The 19,726-nt window shown below is 45.3% G+C and overlaps 1 protein-coding gene across 6 annotated transcripts in view; it reads left to right on the forward strand.

The window, feature by feature from the left end:
• PLPPR1 (phospholipid phosphatase related 1) overlaps nt 1-19,726 on the forward strand; it is a 164,684-nt gene that overhangs the window by 55,852 nt on the left and 89,106 nt on the right. The window lies entirely within an intron of this gene.

The raw sequence follows: 19,726 nt of genomic DNA on the forward strand, positions 1-19,726 counted from the left end.
GCAAACATTCTTTGGAACCCAAACATCCAACACAGCTTCTGATTGGCTACAGGAGCTTCCTGCAACCAATTGGAAGCTGCGTCTTGGTTTTTGAATGTTTTGGAAGTCGAACGGACTTCTGGAATGGATTCCATTCGACTTCCGAGGTACAACTGTATGTCCTTACGTAACCTGAGGGTTACATAAATGGAGGTAAAGGTAAAGGGACCCTTGACCATTAGGTCCAGTCTGACCGACTCTGGGGTTGTGGCACTCATCTCGCTTTATTAGCCGAGGGAGCTGGCGTACAGCTTCCGGGTCATGTGGCCAGGATGACTAAGCTGCTTCTGGCGAATCAGAGCAGCGCATGGAAATGCTGTTTACCTTCCCACCGGAGTGGTACCTATTTATCTACTTGCACTTTGGCGTGCTTTTGAACTGCTAGGTTGGCAGGAGCAGGGACTGAGCAACGGGAGCGCACCCCGTCACAGGGATTCGAACCGGCGACCTTCTGATTGGCAAGTCCTAGGCTCCGTGGTTTAACCCACAGCGCCACCCGTGTCCCGACTGTACAAAATACCAAGGGTGACTATTTCCCCAGCTGTGGAGTAAATACTCATGTTGTTTCAGACTAAAATAGTTGTGTTGGTGTATTCTTTATACCCCTATATTAGTACTTTATTAGTAGTTGTTATTACTATGCTTATATCCCACCTTTCCTCTGAGGACCATGGTGTACATGGTTCTCCTCTCTAATTTATTCTCACAACAACCCCATGAGGTAGTTTAGGCTGAGATACAGTGACTGGCCCAAAGGTCACGTAGTGAGCTTTGTGTCTGAGTGGAGGTTTAAACCCCGGCCTGCCAGGTCCTAACCCAACACTCTAATGCCAAAGGGTGTAGAACTGAACAATTTCTTGCTCAGTGTTGTGGATCATTGAGAGGGTCAGCTGAGAGTGAAATGGGAGTACTTCAGTTGTAGTGGTGGCATTGTGGATGGTAAAACCGTTAGTACAGTGGTACCTTGGTTTACGAACTTAATCTGTTCTGGAAGTCTGTTCTTAAACCGAAACCATTCTTAAACTGAGGCGCGCTTTCCCTAACGAGGCCTTCTGCTGCCGGTGCCCTTCCACCGTTTGGCTTCCGTTCTTAGACCGAGGTAAAGTTCTCAAACCGGGACACTACTTCCAGTTTTGCAGAGTTCTTAAACCAAATAGTTCGTAAACAGGGCTGTTCTTTAACTGAGGTACCACTCTACAGTGGTACCTCAGGTTACAGACGCTTCAGGTTACATACGCTTCAGGTTACAGACTCCGCTAACCCAGAAATAATACCTTGGGTTAAGAACTTTGCTTCAGAATGAGAACAGAAATCGTGCGGTGGCGGCGCGGCAGCAGCGGGAGGCCCCATTAGCTAAAGTGGTGCTTCAGGTTAAGAACAGTTTCAGGTTAAGAATGAACCTCTAGAACGAATTAAGTACTTAACCCGAGGTACCACTGTACTAAAGTTTCTATAGGTGAAGATTGAGGAGGCAAAAAATGTGGATAAGAAAAAGCTATAAATCTTTTTACACTCCACCTGTTGTAGTGGTAGACATTATTCCCACATATTATTTTGTGTCTTAACACACAAGTGGGGGACCTCAGGCTAAGGGGCTGGGTGTATCCCTCCAGGCCTGTTGTCACAGGAACATGCTAGTCTGTAATCACACATTCAAAGGTGGGAATAACTTTTTACAAGCAAAAACATGATCTGGGTTCAGTGTCAGACCAAATGAGCAAAGCAGTTCATTCCCATTGGTCTTCCTTGCCGAGACTGAAAGTCCCCGCCTCCTCAGGGCTACTTCCAACAATCAGAGACTGCGCCTGTGTATAGCCGCTCTCTCATCTGCCCTTTTCATGCCTCTTCTGGTTCTGGGAGACAAGGCGGTGGGGGGGGGGAAGCTTGTGTGTACAAGAGTGGGAGACACCTGTGACTTTTCACCAGCCTGCCACTAACTTTCCCAACTCACTAAGCCTTGTTACCTGTTCAGTCCTGGCATATAAGGAAGTTGTAAAATTTCAATAGAAATGGGAGCTGGTTTGGGATGTGGATTCATTAGATGACAGAGCTGTGTGGTGGAGGAATGGCTTGGCATGTTGCGCTCTTGGGAGTCCATACTTTGCTGTGGCCCTCTAGATGCTGTTGGAGTCAAACTCTCATTGGCTCCATCTAGCATTGCCAATGGTGAGAGAGAATGAGAGCTGTAGTGCAACAGTATATGCAAGTAGAGATTCCCCACCCCTGATTTTGCCTACAGCTGCTGTCCTTATGTCTTCCTGGTCTCCATATATCCTTGAGATTTGCAGGGTAGACCAGTGCTCTGGATTCATCCTTTGCTGGACTACAGCTCCCATCATCCACAGCCAGCTTAGTGAATGGTAAAGGATGATGGGAGTTGTAGTCCATCAACATATAGAGACCCAAGGCTGAAGAATACTGAGGTAGACTAGGCTCCACTAATGGGGGACACCACTCCCACAAAGTGAAATACACATTTATCTAAAAGGCATCGCAGCATCAATATGAGCAGTAGGGCAGAGTCCTGTCCCTTGGAAAAGTTGGCTAGAGCTTTGGAAAGGCTCGTATTTTCTTAAGAGATGTGTTGATCTTCCTTGTTTCGAGGGAGCTGATATAAAACAATTTGATGTGTCTCTTTGCAGGCAATAAACATGACCTATTTTCTCAGCAACAGAGTCTCACTGCAAGAGGGAGGAAGGGAAAAATACTCTCTCCTTCCTTGGGCCCATTTGTTTCTCAGAACAAATGAGCGGGAATCAGAAATGAAAGTAGCACAGACTTTCAGCCCTGCCTGCAATCTGGGAATAAAAGTGCTGGGTCTAATTGTGGGACTGTTGCAGTCCCTCAACCTCTAATATGCCAAAACGGTCAAACACCATAGGACAGGGGTAGGTAATCTAAGGCCCGGGGGCTGGATGCGGCCCAATCACCTTCTCAATCCGGACCACGGACGGTCCGGAAATCAGCATGTTTTTACATGAGTAGAATGTGTCCTTCTATTTAAAATGCATCTCTGGGTTATTTGTGGGGCATAGGAATTTGTTCATCCCCCCCCCCTCCTCCAAAATATAGTCTGGCCCACCACATGGTCTGAGGGATGGTGGACCGGCCCATGGCTGAAAAAGGTTGCTGACCTCTGCCATAGGACAACACTGCAGGGTTTTTGAATACCACTGGCCTTCAGTATTCAGTGTAATAATTTTTCCCAGTCACAATCCCTTTCACCTTGCAGTATGGGGACAATGAACTGAATTTGCGTTGGAATTTGCTTTAGCAGGATCAAACGTTTCACACTGAATAAGGCCTGAGTTAGAAAGAGCAGGAAGTATTCTCTTTCAGGTTAACCTTTGCTGTTTTGTGGAGGTGGGGTTGGGGATACCCAACCGGGGCTCAGTTTCATTACATTCAAGTCTTGGAGTTCTCCATTGATTTCTTTAAGCAGCTCTCCTCTCATTCTTGGGGACATCTAAAAATGGCTTCTCAGTATGAACCAGGAAATCAGATATCTGCATGGTGAAATGGTGTTCTCTGTCTTATTTTTATGTCTGTCTTTTCCCTCCTACCTTTCCTGCCACTGCATTCTAGTCACACCTTCCCCGCTCAGTCTTTGCATTCCATGCCAAGGAGATCTTATCAGACTTTTTGGAGGTCTCCCTCTTACGAATCCTTTTTGTAAAACAGATCCCTGAAATGTTGGGGTTCGTCCCAAGTCTGGTGTTACCTTTCCTCTTGAATGTAGGTTCTACTGGCTTGACTACGTGATGACACGCACTCTTCCTGAAGTTCAGAAACAGAATACAGTGGTACCTTGGTTTACGAACTTAATACGTTCCGGAAGTCCATTCTTAAACCAAAGCATTCTTAAACCAAGGTGTGCTTTCCCATAGCAGCGGAGGACTCAATTTACAAATGGAACACACTCAACAGGAAGTGGAATGTGTTCTGCTTCCAAGGCAAAGTTCACAAACCAAAACACCTACTTCGGTTTTGCAGTGTTCTTAATCCAAGTTGTTCATAAACTAAGCTGTTCTTAAACCAAGGTACCACTGTATATAATGTGAACTGCCTGTAACTCAAAGGTGTCTGTGTTCTAGTAGTAAACCTCTGGGGACTGGAAGTATTTCAGGTTTCTGCATTTACTGTTCTCTAAACCAGTAGTTACTGAGCACCATTTGGCAAGAGAATACAAATATATTTTTATGTTTTATTTTATTTTATTTAATATGAAACCTCCCATTATCAATCTCATTTCTTAATCTGGCAATTCCAAATTCTCGCCTAGCCATGCATAATTCTACTGTGAAATAAGAGGGAGTTATCAGCATGATGGGGGGGGGGAGTACTGTTTAGGGCAGTGTTTCCCAACCTTTTTTGGGCAAAGGCACACTTGCTTCATGAAAAAAATCTCGAGGCACACCACCATTACAGCCCCGTGACGTCAGCGCGCAGCGTCACGCCGGGAGGGACATGAATTGCTAGCAAATTACATAATCACCTCCTTGAGGGCTGGCTCATCTTCTCCGAAGGCAGAACCCCATTAATTAACAGCACAGACTCACACCATAGCCAAGACGAGGGGGGAAAACCTCAGTCATGCACAGTCATGCACATGTGGGGGCTAAATGAGGACGAAGACCGGGCAGAGAGCAGGGTTCAAATCACCCCACCTGGCCAGGACAATCCCTGGGTGCTCCCTTGGGCCACTCGCCTGACCCACCTCGCAGGGCTGTTGTTGCGAGGATAACACAGGGAGAACCACACGCGCCCCCGGGAGCTCCTTGGAGGAGAAAGCGGGCGATGAATGCAATGCACGAAATATATGAGAGGCGACCAGGTTTTGCAGGTGAGGGGCCCCCGCCAGCCTCCGCTTCCAACACCCGGCGCAACGACGCCGAAGTTTCCCCCCGGGCTCGGCTCGGGGAGCAGCGCTGCTCCCCCCGGCTCCCCTTCGCCCTCCCGGCTCTCTCTGCCGCCCACTGGGGACCCCCCTCACCTGCCAAGTCCGGAGCGCCGGTGGAAGTTGCATGCATGCATGCAGGGCGCCGCGTTGCCATTGCATTGCACTGCACTCCATGCAACGCCTGCACGCATGCATTGCCTTGCACGCCCGCCAAGGGGTCTCCCCGCGGTCCGATGCGTCCCCTCCGGCGCAGATGCAGCATTGCAAAAATAAACACCCCCCGACGCAGCCCTACCTGGGGGGCAGCCTCCGCCTCCACCGCTTCGCCTCCGCGGGGATCCCCGGGCTCCATCCTGCTGCCCGATCTCCGCGGGGGCGCAGGCAGGCTGCGCGGGGTATGCGCAGAAGAGCCCCTGCCCGCCCGGCCGCCGCCGCTGCACTCATTCCATGGCTGGGAGAAGAGCGCTTCAAACAAAACGCCCGGCCCGCCAGGCCACGCTGGGAAACGTAGTTTGCGCACCCCGCGCGGGCACGGAGCCCAAGGGCGAGGGGACTACGGATCCCGGCAGCCCCCGCGCCGGGGACGGAGGGGGAGAGGCCGGGTGCAGGGATGGAGGGACGGGTGGGCGAGCGAGTGAGTGAGTGGCAGCCGCCAAGCCTTGGCTGAGAGCCAGGAAGGGCCTCCCCGGAGGAGGAGGAGGAGGGAGGCGCAGAGCGGGAGGGAGGGAGGGAACCCCAGGGGTCATCTAGTGACGGTGCCCCAATCAAAAATTTGACTTTAAAAAAAAAAATCTTTCGAATTTTTAAATTTTTCCCGCGGCACACCAGGCAACATCTTGCGGCACACTAGTGTGCCGCGGAACAGTGGTTGGGAAACACTGGTTTAGGGGTATTTGTTGGGGCGGGGCATTGTTGCTGTTAGTTATATTAGTTTTTTTGTATCTTTATTTTAGATGTTATCATGATTTAGGTGGATATTGTTTCCATTTGGCTGTGCACTTTTGATGTTTAATTTATCATTTATGACTACTTTTGCTATCTTTGCCATTATGTATTCTTTTCATGTCTCAACCTGCATTGAGCATCTTTTTAACTATGGAAATGCTAATTAAATTATGTATGTATGTTCAGGATTCCAGCTAACCAGCCATTGCCTTTTCCATGCCATTTTTAGCCCTTTCTTTCCTTCCTTCCTTCCTTCCTTCCTTCCTTCCTTCCTTCCTTCCTTCCTTCCTTCTGATTTAATGCTCCATTAATGAATCCAGTGCACATTTTGTTGTGCTACTTTTTGTGCAGGGGTTTTGCTTTGTGGTTATCGACTGCACAGCTCTATAATATTGTTGCACACGTCAATCACCTGTAAAACAGAGAATCCTCTCTTTGCTTTAAATTGGACAGGGGGAAAAACCCCAGCCGTGCTATCTTGGAAGTTTGGCTTCCTAGACTCCCAGCTGCCTTGCCCTGTCTGACCTGAGAATCATAGGAGACTCCCTAGCAGAATTTGATAAAACTTCAGAAGGATTACTGGGCATTGAATTTTCCTTCTTCACTAATAGGTTCTTTACCATTTCCTTAGGGGCCAGCTGCCACAAGACTGATGGTATGGCTTTTTCCTCTTCTTTAAATAATTTTTAAAAATCAGTTTGTTTCATTATGTGCTCCTGTATTTTTGAGAATGCACGAGACACATTTCCCACCTACCTATTTCCCTGCTTAGAGAAGCAGTGGGCAGAGAGAGCAAGCAACCAGATGGCAAAACTGCTGGCAATCTCCATACAGCACAAAGGCATTGAAGAAGGGAAATTCAATAAATTAGGTTTTTTTAATCAACTAGGCTCCCACTCATTGCATTAGGAAAGGGATCAGGTTTTGATATGGGAGCACCTTGGAGGAAAGCATGTTAGAAAAGACTTGATATAAATACTGCAGTAGGTATACGCAACTCCATCAAAACCTCCATCTAAGCCATTCAAGTTGCAGCCAGTTACACCAGACGAGATGGAGTTCACAGTACAGTGGTACCTTGGGTTACATACGCTTCAGGTTACAGGCACTTCAGGTTACATACGCTTCAGGTTACGGACTCTGCTAACCCAGAAATAGCACCTCGGGTTAAGAACTTTGCTTCAGAATGAGAACAGAAATCGTGCTGTGGCGGCGCAGCAGCAGCGGGAGGCCCCATTAGCTAAAGTGGTCCTTCAGGTTAAGAAGAGTTTCAGGTTAAGAACGGACCTCCGGAATGAATTAAGTTCTTAACCCGAGGTACCAATGTATGTTAAAGATTCAGCTGCCCTCATGAATCCTTTGAGCAAGTGTGTGCCCGCCCATCTACCATTTTGTTGTTGTTGTTTAGTCATTTAGTCGTGTCCGACTCTTCGTGACCCCATGGACCAGAGCACGCCAGGCACTCATGTCTTCCACTGCCTCCCGCAGTTTGGTGAAAGCCCATTGTAATAGTTCTAGGGGTTGCTTGTGTGTAAATCAATGCCACTCTTGGCTGGTTGCCTGTATGAACCCTTTCTGTCTGGACAGCCACGCACCCGTGACTGTCTCAATCGCTGGCAGAATCCGTTAGTGGGCGTTTCTTGAACTTCTTCCAGCAAAGAAGCTCTTTGACGCTTAGTCTCCTCCTAGCCTCCCTGCGCAGAAGGCTTCTGTGCAGGAAGGGTGTGGGCATCGGAGGACCCGGGCTCTCCCCACTGGTTCCCAGCGAAGAGTCTCGGAGCCACCTCACTGATTCCCCTATCTGCCCCCCTTCTCCACTGGTGTTACGCTGATTTCCTTCCCCAGAAGATGTGCTGCTTCTCTCCCTCCTGGCACGCTCTCCGGAATCCCTCTGGAGCCCTCCCTCTCCCTCTGGCTCCGATGGCAGTTCCCTGACACCCATCTAACATAGTATAATTTAATACTCTACCAACATCTCCTCCTATTAACAAAGGGACACGGCAAAGGGATGGTATCCACAATATACAAAATACTTCTCCAAAATCCCACAAACCCCCTCGACGTAATCAAAAAACAATGGGAGAATGACATAGGCTATGAGATTAACTCCACTCAGTGGACCAGAATGTGGACTAAACCTCCCTTTAAATCCATATCAGTGAAAAGAAAAGAACTCACTCTGAAACTCACTTACAGATGGTACCTAACACCACGGAAACTAACACTAATATGCCCAGGAACCTCATGAAAATGCTGGAGAGGATGCACCTCCACAGGCACATACCTCCACATGTGGTGGGAATGTCCTGAAAGCCAACTCTTTTGGATATCAATCATACAAGAAATATGCAAAATAACTAAGCAAGTATTTGATGTCACCCCAGAACTGGCCCTGCTAAACATCTTCCAAGATAATATTCTACCAATATGGTGCATGATCTCTGATGCTGATTTCTCGCCTCCTGACCAGATTGAGCCAGGGGAGAGGTTCCTCAATGACTCCAGTCTACTTATACTAGACAATCAGTATATTACATTACTCTGCAATCATCTTCTGAGACCCTTATTTGTGCATGAGAGGTCCGGAGGGTGACAACATGAGAACGGACCTTATTTGCGGTGGCTCCCCACTTGTGAAATAATCTACCCACAGAGGTTCGTCTGGTGCCTTCATTATACAGCTTTAGGCACCAGGTGAAAACATTTCTCTTCAACCAGGCCTATAATATTTTATTATTGTACAATCTATGATTTTGCACACTTAATGTTCTGCAACCCTTTTAATTGGAGGAGGGGTTATTGCCTTGTTTTGGTTTTGTGTTTTTATCCAGTATTTTTATCTTGTAAACTGCTGTGAGATCTTCAGATAAAGGGAGTGGTATAACAACAACAACAACAACAACAACAACAACAACAACAACAACAACAACAACAACAGTTGTTGTTAAAGGGAGATAAAGGGAGTGGTACAACAACAACAACAACAACAACAACAACAACACTTTGTTCAATGATGTTGTCTATTGCTGAAGGTGTGAACATGAGAGAGATCCAGAGGTTTCTTTCAGCTGGAACTCGCTGGAACTCAGTTCCTGTGCCTCTCAGATGGGCACCATTGCTATTCAAAGAGAACAAAGGAGGTGTTCATTGTAATTTTTGGCACCTCTTTTTCTAGAAAAATAACACTGAATGGATGCTTGTGCACTGCCAAGGCTAGCGGATGTGGTGGGGGAAGCATAACATAAGCTTAGAAAGGTAAAGTTGGAACTGAGATTTCTGTCTTTGTTAGCTGGGAATGGAGTGCTCATTTTCCTAATCTGTTTTATGTGATGGCATTTCCTCTTTTCTGCGTGATAAACGGCGGCTATCATTTTATTGCTTGATTGTGTCAGGTTGTTATCATGGAGGATCTGCTATCATAGATCATTCTCTTTTTATCGTGCCGGCTCGCTACCAAAATAAAAGGAGGCCAGCCAGGATGTGATAAGTAAGAGCAATCCGTGGTAATGCGTTTAGGGTAATGCTTTTGCAAAACAATGAGTTGATAGTCGCTGTTTATCATGGGGTGAAATGTAGCTTCTATCATATAAAATGATCGTGTACGTTGGCCCTGAAAAACAAATGTGCAAGTAAGTAATGATGAAAACACATTCACCCTACAAGGTTCAAGTGATAGCAGACTTTGGTTTGCTGCCTTGCTTAAGACAGATGCAGAGCAGTTGTGGCTAGAGCGTTTGTGCTGAATGCTGAAAATCTGCTTCTTTTTAAGGATTAACATGCATCATAAATGGAAGGTGGTAGGTAGATAGAAACTTGATAAATGAGTATTGATAGAAGTTTGTGTAGGGCACAGAACACCTATTAAGTGGTGGGGTTGCCTGAAGGAGGAGGACCTCTTGCAGAGATCTCAGTGCCCAGGCAACTTTGTATTAACCAGCTGGGATCACAGTGGGCATGTAAACACTTGCTCACCTGGCAGATTGCCTGTAACATCCTGTCATGTGATGAGGACAGTATTGCTCCACTGGTTCCCCAGAGTTATGATAGCATGAAGATGCATGGTAAAAATAACCCCAAAATTTGGCAAGGCATTACAAATAGCTGGCTTTCCAAAGGAGGATACAGGCAATTGTTTACCAAGTGGTCACTTGCCATTGCAGGTGGTGCTGTGGTCTAAACCACTGAGCCTAGGGCTTGCCGATTGGAAGGTTGGTGGTTCGAATCCCCAAAACAGGGTGAGCGTCCATTGCTCTGTCCTAGCTCCTGCCAACCTAGCAGTTTGAAAGCACGTCAAAGTGCAAGTAGGTACCGCTCTGGCAGGAAGGTAAACGGTGTTTCCATGCACTGCTCTGGTTTTGCCAGAAGCGGCTTAGTCATGCCGGCCACATGACCCAGAAAAACTGTCTGTGGATAAATGTTGGTTCCCTCGGCCAGTAAAGCGAGATGAGTGCCGCAACCTCAGAGTCGTTTGCGACTGGACTTAACTGTCAGGGATCCTTTACCTTTACAGTATTGTGCTTTCACAACTTGGTGGATTTAACCCATATCCCTCAAGTTGCAGCTGATGTTGCATATTGACAACTGAGAGCATCACAGTGCTGTGGTGTCATAACATGTGTCAGTTGTCATAGACCATATCCGGCCGACTGAGACATGGGAAGTGACCCATCATCCCCCACAATCATGTCTCCCGATCTGATCAGGATATAGAGCATTCTGTCTGTGTTTTTAAAGAGATCACGCTTTATCACCTGATGTACACATAACGTCCCTTGGTCTTCTCTTTAAAGAGCAGACAAATAGAACTTTTATCTCCAATCTCATCACCACAGTACTATGATTGGAGATAAAGCCTTTAGGTCTAAAAGGCATCATTTCTACCATCCTTATATCTGATTTTAGCTCTGTGGTGCATTGTGCTAAGATCTGCTGATAAAATTCCTCAGCCTGGATATGGTTGTGTGTCTGTGTTTGTGCATGTATGAGTGTGTGATTGCATGTTTATGCATATATGGGGGTGCTATCTGCCTGCATGGCTGTGTTTGTGTGCTGCATGTGTAGTTTGTGTATGGGTGCAATATGTATATACCTGTCAAGAGTCAGGTGTAGGTCAGCAATACAAAAAACCACTAGTGAGCCCAGCATTGCAGGGGGTTGGACTAGATAACTTCTGGCTCTTTAGATTAAATGATTCTAACTTTTCCCATTAGGTCTTAGCCCCAGTGAGGCAGTTGCAAAGGCTGAAGGTCCCTCCTAAGTCTCCTCCTCTCCCATGTTTTTTCCAAGCAATCAGAGACTGCACCTGTGTGCACCCAGTCTCTCCATCTCTGCATCTTTCGTTGCTGCGCTCTCACGGGAGTCAGCTGGCTTGTTAGAGAGTATGGCACCACTGAAGTGCCAGCACCAGCTACAAGCTCTGGCTCATCCTCAGTGTTTGAAATTCGCCAGGCGCGTTTTGTGCCTGGCCACCGGCCACTTGCGACCAAGTGAAGATGGTCGGGCACCAAGATGGCGCCTGATGTCTCCACCATCTGGAGGTGCATGCCTGGGGATCCTTAGATCTGGACTGATTTCATACACTGTCATACATACATTCTCTATCCTGTAGAATTCTATTTGTTATAGTTTATCTGCACAATCAGAGTGAGTTTGAGGAACCAAAAAGCTGTATTGAGAAACACAACTTTCAAGTCGTCTCCCCCCGAAATGGCAACTTGTCATTCCTTTTTGGCGACTGTAGCCCTGGTTTAAGCCCTGGCGCCTAGCTAATATATCTGAGTTTCCAACACTGTTCTTCCTCCTCCCTGATCTCAGTGGCGGTGCTGGGGGGGGGGGGATAAAGGGACATTCCAGGATCAAATCAGAAGCCGGGATGGATTCTGTGATTCCAGGATTGTTCCAGAAAATCGGAACACTTGAAGGGTATGGGCGTGTCACCCTTTGAAGGTTGCCCAGAATGGAATATGAACCTTGACCTGAAGAAAGTTCCTCACCCCAGCATACACTATACAGTGGTACTTCTAGTTACGAACTTAATTCGTTCTGGTGGTCCGTTCTTAACCTGAAACTGTTCTTAACCGGAGGCGTGCTTTTGCTAATGGGGCCTCTTGCTGCCGCTGTGCCGCCGGCACACAATTTCTGTTCTCAACTTGAGGTAACTCTTCCAGGTTAGCGGAGTTTGTAACCTGAAGCGTTTGTAACCTGAGGTGTTTGTAACCTGAGGTTCCAGTGTAATGTCTTTGTTGTTGTTGTCACAGGTGCTGTGTGAAAGCTGTTTTTAAAAATATTTGTTATTCCTACTTTTCAAGTTTATACATTTCACTAATTTTATACATTTCACTAATTTTACAATCATTTGGACATTTCAAAACTTGACTTCCCCCCCTTTTGCAGTTCCTTAAATTTATTTTTAATACCTTCCACATATCCAAATTAACCCAATTTGCTCATTTATTCATCTTCTTTAAATATATATGCTTATGAAACTGCAGGTAATTACAATAATCCTGCCAATGTTTTCATCTGTTTACAATTAATCTGTAAATATTAATAAACCATTTCCATTCTTTTATAAAAAGTTTGTTATCTTGATTTCTTATTCTTCTGGTAAGTTTCGCCATTTCTGCATATTCCATAAGTTTTTGTATCCATTCTTCCTTTGCTGGGACTTCTGCTTCTTTCCATTTTGGGGCAAGTATACACTATAATGCGAAGCTCTGGTCTCACCCAAAATAATTTATTTCTGTTTAATGGCCATGGTTCATTGCACACACTCACCAATTTTATGCTGCTGAATGGCTGCTCGGTGTAACAGCAACAGCAACAAATGCTATGCATATACCTGATTTTCCATAGCTTCGTAAAGATTGTGAGACTGGATGGTTTGTTCACAGGGCCTCATTGTCAACAATAACAAGGAAGCTTGCAGATGTTCCTCCTCTGGGGGGAAATACTACTCAGGTTCATGTGATATCCTTAAATGTGTATATGACTTTTCACAAATGCACGCCATATATTTATTCTGTCTTCTGGGGCCCTCCCTGGAGAGACAAGGTAATTTTCTTCATTCCGATGGTGCTTTACGGCGAGAGCCAACACATTTATATTGAAAAGTCTGATGCACTATCTCATTACAGTTTCTGATTTGCCCTGTGCGCAGCTGAGATCTTGCACGCTATGCTAAAAACAATATGCGGCAAAAGGCTGGAGATTATAATTACTTGGGAAGGGGTTGGGGGGTGGGGAAATGCAAGGCTGCCAGAGTTTTTGATCATCACTCGTATAAGCAAAGAGCTCCATCATTATTCTCATTCCCTAACCAACCCAAGATGTTGCTTCTGGGCAGACCCATATGTGCAAATAATGGAGTAGTAATCAATCTAAGGAACTCTCCCTGGGGTGGTTGGAAACCAAAATGCAAAACACTGCTTTCTGCGCTGGATGAAAAATGTATTTGGGAGATGGCTGCTTCCTCCCCCCCCCCCCCGAATATCTGATAAAGGTTGACTATTATTTTGGGGGGGGGGTTGAATGCCCTTTTAAAATATGTTGGGAAGGGTTACAGTGGACGCTCGGGTTGCGAACGTGATCCTGTGCACGTTCACAACCTGCAGCGTTCGCAAACCGCAGAGGCGCGCCTGCATGGGTTGCGATTCGGCTCTTCTGCGCATGCGCAAAGCGCGATTTAGTGCTTCTGCGCATGCCCAACCGCCGAAACCTGGAAGTAACCTGTTCCAGTAGTTCCGGGTTTTGACGGTCTGCAACCCAAAAAAACGCAACCTGAAACATCTGTAACCTGAGGTATAACTGTATTCAGTTGCACTTCTTTTTGTTTTTATTATGCATTTTGTGTTTTTTTACATTGTGATTTTATCCTTAGACCTGCGGGTATAGGGCGGTATACAAATTTAAGAAACGATAATGATAATCTTGCATTCTCATTTTGCATTTTTCTGTTGTGATCTTTGGATGAAGGGAAGTATACAAATTTAATAAATAGAAAATGAAAGTAAATTGCTCTTATAGAAAGCCCTGCTTTGCTCGTGAGAGAAAGGTAACATATAGCACTGTTATATGGATGTAGATCTTCAATTTCTGGAAGTTACAGTGGTGTTGCCTCCCTGGGCTTTAGCTATTGCAGAGTGCCGGTGGTTTGGCTGCTTGTGGAGCAAACCATCATTTGCACTGGCTGCCAATCTGCTTCTGGGCCAAGTTCAAGGTTTTGGCATAGTACGAGCATGTACAGCCTAAGATCAGGTCACCTGAGAGACCACTGTACCCCTTTTATACCCAGCATTCTGCAGAACTTTCCCTGTTCCACAATAACTTGAGGCAGTGTGGCTTTCAGTGTAGCTGCCCCTGTTTTGTGGAACAGCATCTCTGTTGAGTTATGTTGGGCATCCATCATTTGTACTTCCCAGAAACAATTGAAGACACCCTTGTTTTGACAAGCATTTCCAGCCAGATAAAAACGCTGGGTGCGTTCATTTCTAAACCTATATTTAGCTCTGTGGTCTTCTGTATTGTTTTCAACCCTATTTTTAGCTGGGCTTTTTCTTTTCTTTTATGAGTGTAAACTGACGTCAATTTACATAAAAGCCAATTCATAATGAAACAATGATAGAAATAATAAGAGTAGTCTCGCAGGGGCAAAGATGCTAAACGTGATGATGTGAGAAACATGGCCTGGATGGTCCTTTTTCAACAGGAAAGACACTTTGAGAGGAAAGATCTCCAGACTGAGAAGGGAGGAGATTGCTTATTCCAGATTGTTGGCCAGAGAGCTCACACATCTGAACTCTTTACATTCTTCCGTACAGGCAGTGGTTGCCTCAGGAATTACAGCTCTCTGTTATGTAGCTGACTGAAGAAAGCTTGTCTGACTTCTTTTTTTTAAAAAAAGAGGAATATATTTGACAGCATTCCTATCACAAATATCTCTGTGTAGAACATAGCTAGCTATCTCTCAATGCGTCTTTTGCTGCCTGTAGACTACTAATCAGGTAGCTCGGAACTTGTCCGGCAGACATAATGTTCTGAGTTGGGTGGAAATAGGCTATATGCCTAAGCTCCACTTCTGATTCCTGGATCCAGCATGGATTCAATTGCTGGAATAGCCAGGCCCAGCACTGGTAACGGCCCACTACTCATGTTAAGGGAACAAAGGGAGTGGCTCTGTGCCAGAGGGAAAATGGATAGGCCTCCCTCCCTCAGCTATCTGTTAATTAGAAAGACAGAAGGCCAGAGTTGAGAGTTACGTGAGCTAGAAGCTGCAGCCTGGAAAGGGGTGTGTGTGTGAAAGAGAGCATCAGGCCTGATTTCTGCTGGAATCTAAGGCTGTGGCTTTGAGAGAGGCAGGTCCTTTCGGGGTGTGATACTGTGACCCTCTCCATCATAGGCTCAGGTTGTAGATATGTGTAAATAAACCATAGATCGTGAAGACATCACAGTCTCCGCTCTGCCTCATTCCCAAAAGGAAACACAAATCTTAGGTAAGCAAGCAACAATACCCATGGAAGACGTTTTAATCCTATGCATCAAAACCACCCTCCTTCTCTGAGTGTGGATCCTTATATAGCCAAATGGCAGCCATATACACACAAGAGGGAGGTATCAGCAAACTTTGGGAGAACACAAAGGTTAGCAGAATTACAGGATACAGTGGAACCTCGGTTGTCGAACATCTCCGTTGATGAGCATTTTGGCTTTTGAACGCTGAAAACACGAAAGTAAATGTTTCAATTTCTGAACGATTTTTGGAAGCCGAACATGCCACATGGCTTCCATTTTGAGTTTCGCTATTGTATTGAGGCTTCCACTTTTAGTTTTCAGTTTTTGAACATTTCGGAAGTCAAACGGTCTTCCGGAATGTATTACGTTTGAAAGCCGAGGTTCCACTGTAAAGTATATGGGGGAAAAGACCCTAAGAACTTAGGGGACACAGAATGTTGACTAACTGGAGGTGAAAACTGGGGTGTGTGGGAAAAGAAATAGATTTAAATATCCTGGAAAGGGGTGTGTCTGGGTGACATCCTAAGCAGGATCACTTCATATTGCAACATTTTGTTGCAGGGCTCACTTGTGACTTCTTGGTGGGTATCACTGAAGTCTCAGTAGACATGGAGACCATGGAGTGGAACATCTCGCAGTGGCCCATAAGCTACATTTTCATAGCTGCCAATATGCACGTGGAAAGTTGGACCTGAAACATTCAGCTACAGAAACTGTTGGAAATAGCCAGAGGCAGTACGCCTTTGAACACCAGTAGCTACAGTAGGAATCAGCAAGTGCTTTTGTGCCCAGGTTCTGCCTGCAAGTGTTTGGTGTCATGTTTGTTCCCTTAGTGTCTCCTGCTCTGAGCTTGAGTCCGCATCACAATGTGGGCCAGGATTCTGAAGCCTGCATTGTGATTCGCTGCCTGGCGCAAAGCTGCCAATTGTGAGTCTGCATCGCAATGCAGTCCGGCCTTTTGAAGCCTGTGTTGCGATTCGCTGCCTGGTGCAAAGCAGCCAATCATGCACTGGGTGGGTGTCGCCAGGGGCTAGCTGAAGTGTATATAAATCAAACCTTTCCCCATGTTTGCCCAGTCTCTTCATGAGGCTTCAATAAAGTCTTTAAGCAGAATCACTTCCTTGGGTCTTGCCATGGGCATCTTGTTAGCCAACGTGAGAGAAGAGTGTTGGGCTAAATGGGCCTTTGGCCTGAATCTAGCTTAAACTCTAGTTCTTAAACGCTTGTACAGCCCACCCACCTACCCAACCCTTGAAATATTCTGCTGTTCTGCCTGGCTGTATTTTAAGTCAGTTTCCACTCCCTAAAGATATCATGGCTGCTTCTCCGTTTACTGTACGCCAAGGATGAATGACAGGTGAACTCAATCATTTCCACGTTTCTGGAGGGCCAAAGATCCCCCACGCCTGGAGTTTTTGTCTTGTCTGTCTGTCTATTATTTATTTATTTATTCAATAATTATTTCCTTATGTTAATTCATACAAATTATACACCAATACCACTTAATTGTAAAACATCTCAAGAAGTTTACAAAAGGATAAAAACAATAAAACCTATTCTTCCACACTAAAAGGGATCACAGATGGGGTTGCATCAGAAATTTAAGACATAATTCATATTAAAGGCAGAATAATGAAGCAGAAGAATAGTTTAGTACAAGGCAACACTTTATACATCATGGTAAATTTGACCCTTGCTAGTGATAGTGATGTATGGGAGTAAGAGCTGGACCATAAAGAAGGCTGATCGCCAAAGAATTGATGCTTTTGAATTATAGTGCTGGAGGAGACTCTTGAGAGTCCCATGGACTGCAAGAAGATCAAACCTATCCATTCTGAAGGAAATCAGCCCTGAGTGCTCACTGGAAGGGCAGATCCTGAAGTTGAGGCTCCAATACTTTGGCCACCTCATGAGAAGAGAAGACTCCCTGGAAAAGACCCTGATGTTGGGAAAGATGGAGGGCACAAGGAGAAGGGGACGACAGAGGACGAGATGGTTGGATAGTGTTCTTGAAGCTACCAGCATGAGCTTGACCAAACTGCAGGAGGCAGTGGAAGACAGGAGTGCCTGGCGTGCTCTGGTCCATGGGGTCACGAAGAGTCAGACACGACTAAACAACAGCAACAAAGTGATGCCTGGTTGACATTCTTCTTGTCTTTGAAAGTGACACACAGCCTGGAATTACAGTAGATTTGAGATGCAGTGTGTGGTTGAGGGCAGACAAAAAAGACTTTTAAAACCTAAGACTAAGGCAGGAGTTGAGCATGATTTGTACATATTTTTTTTTAAAAAAACTATCTCACGAGATGCCAAAAGGCCTGTACTGATTCTGTAAATCACTACAAATTTGCACAATTTTGTCTGTACTGCATCGGTATACTATTTGTGGAAGACATTCTGGTTTTGCTAGCCATGAGGAAGAAAAAGGTTTGCTGCACACGAAAGCCCTGCTCTGGCCACTAGCTACCACCTTTGACTTCTGAAGCTTAAACAGGTGTTATGATTTCCATCCAGAAGGGCAAGGCACATGCATTCTTTAAACGAATAGACAAAGATGGGATCATACCTGAGATATGGTTAAGATCAATAATTATCCCAATCTTTAAAAATGGCGACCCAAAAGAACCAAGGAACTATAGACCGATAAGCTTACTATCAGTGATAGGGAAAATCTACGCTAAGCACCTTCTATCTAAACTCCTTACATGGATGAAAAATCTAAACTTACCAGGGAAAGAACAAATAGGTTTCTCCAAAGGTTGCTCTACATTAGACCACTGCCTTATACTTATGCATTTGGTTGAAAAATATAGATCCCAAAGGCAATCTAAGATATATGCTGCTTTTGTAGATTTTCGTGGTGCATTCGACTCAATTGACCGCCCAAAGCTGTGGAGGAAACTCGCAGAACTAAAAATTGATCAGCGCTTACTGATTCTGATACAAAATCTATACTCTTCCAATGTCTGTCAAGTCAAACTCAACACCATAGGTCACCTTTCATCAGATATCCCAAACTCGAAAGGGGTAAAACAAGGATGTATTCTTGCCCCCTTTCTATTTAACTTATTCTTATCAGACTTGCCAGATCATCTTCAAAAAATAGAATCACATGCCCCTAAACTTAATCAGAAACCAGTTCCTCTCTTATTATATGCAGACGATGCAGTCCTACTATCACTAACGAGCTTGGGTCTGAAACGTCTTATATCTTCTCTGACCCTTTACTGCGAATGCAACAAACTCTCTATAAACTATGAGAAGACAAAAATTTTGGTCTTCTCGAACGGTTGGAAACTAGAGAAATGGAAAATAAGAGGGCAAGAAATCCAACAAGTAAAAACCTATAGGTATCTGGGAATCTTATTCCAGAGCAACTTAGGGTGGGCAAATCATCGCACAAATGCCATAAAACAGGCAAAGTGCACCTCATCAGCAGTTGCCCGTTTTTATTATCAGAAAGGTAATCAATTTATTCCTGCGGCCAATCAGATATTTCAAACAAAAGTGCAAGCCCAGATACTCTATGGAATCCCGCTATGGGTCCAAGCATATAACAGTGATTTAAATAAGATTCACTCCTGCTTTCTGAGACGTATTCTTGGACTCCCAGCTGTGATCAAATATGAAACAATGTGTGCAGAAATAGGCATACACACAATGGAATACTGGGCATGGTCCACCTCAATAAAGTACTGGTTACGCTGCCACTTTCGCTGCTCTCCATCAAGCCTGCTCGCTGATCTGCTCAAAGACTCCTATAAATCAAGATGGTATCAGTACCTCGAAAAAAAGATTGAATCTTTAGGCATCGAGCTGGAGCCCCTGTACAATTCTAATGAGCAATACATTTTCCATAATATCCTAGCTAGACTAAAGGATGTCGAGAGACAAAATATTATGGCAGCTGTAAACAAAATTTGCTCCCCCATATTCTATGATTTAAATATCTTAGATAGCAGAGTCAATTACGTTACTAAATTAATAATCCCAGCCCAACGCAGGGCTTTTATGCTGGCCCGGTTGAATGTTTTTCCCTCAGCATTTGTCTGGGGAAGATATCAAAACATCCCTAGAAACAAGAGATTCTGCAGATGCTCTATGAATGTCCCGGACACTGTAGAGCATATTCTCTTTCATTGCCCATTGTACAGTACGCTCCGTCAACGCATGCTGTCCCCCCTTTTGGGTGGTCTGGAACCCCAGCAAGGTGAATGTGTGGGATTCTGCCTATCTGACGTTGACCAAAGGATAACGGCGGGGGTAGCCGAGTTTTTGGCTGCAGTCCTCCAAGGAGCAGGTTAACAAGGAAAACCACTGATTCTATATGTA

Source organism: Podarcis liolepis, assembly GCF_965112155.1.
Source record: "Podarcis liolepis genome assembly, chromosome: 17".
NCBI lineage: Eukaryota > Metazoa > Chordata > Lepidosauria > Squamata > Lacertidae > Podarcis > Podarcis liolepis.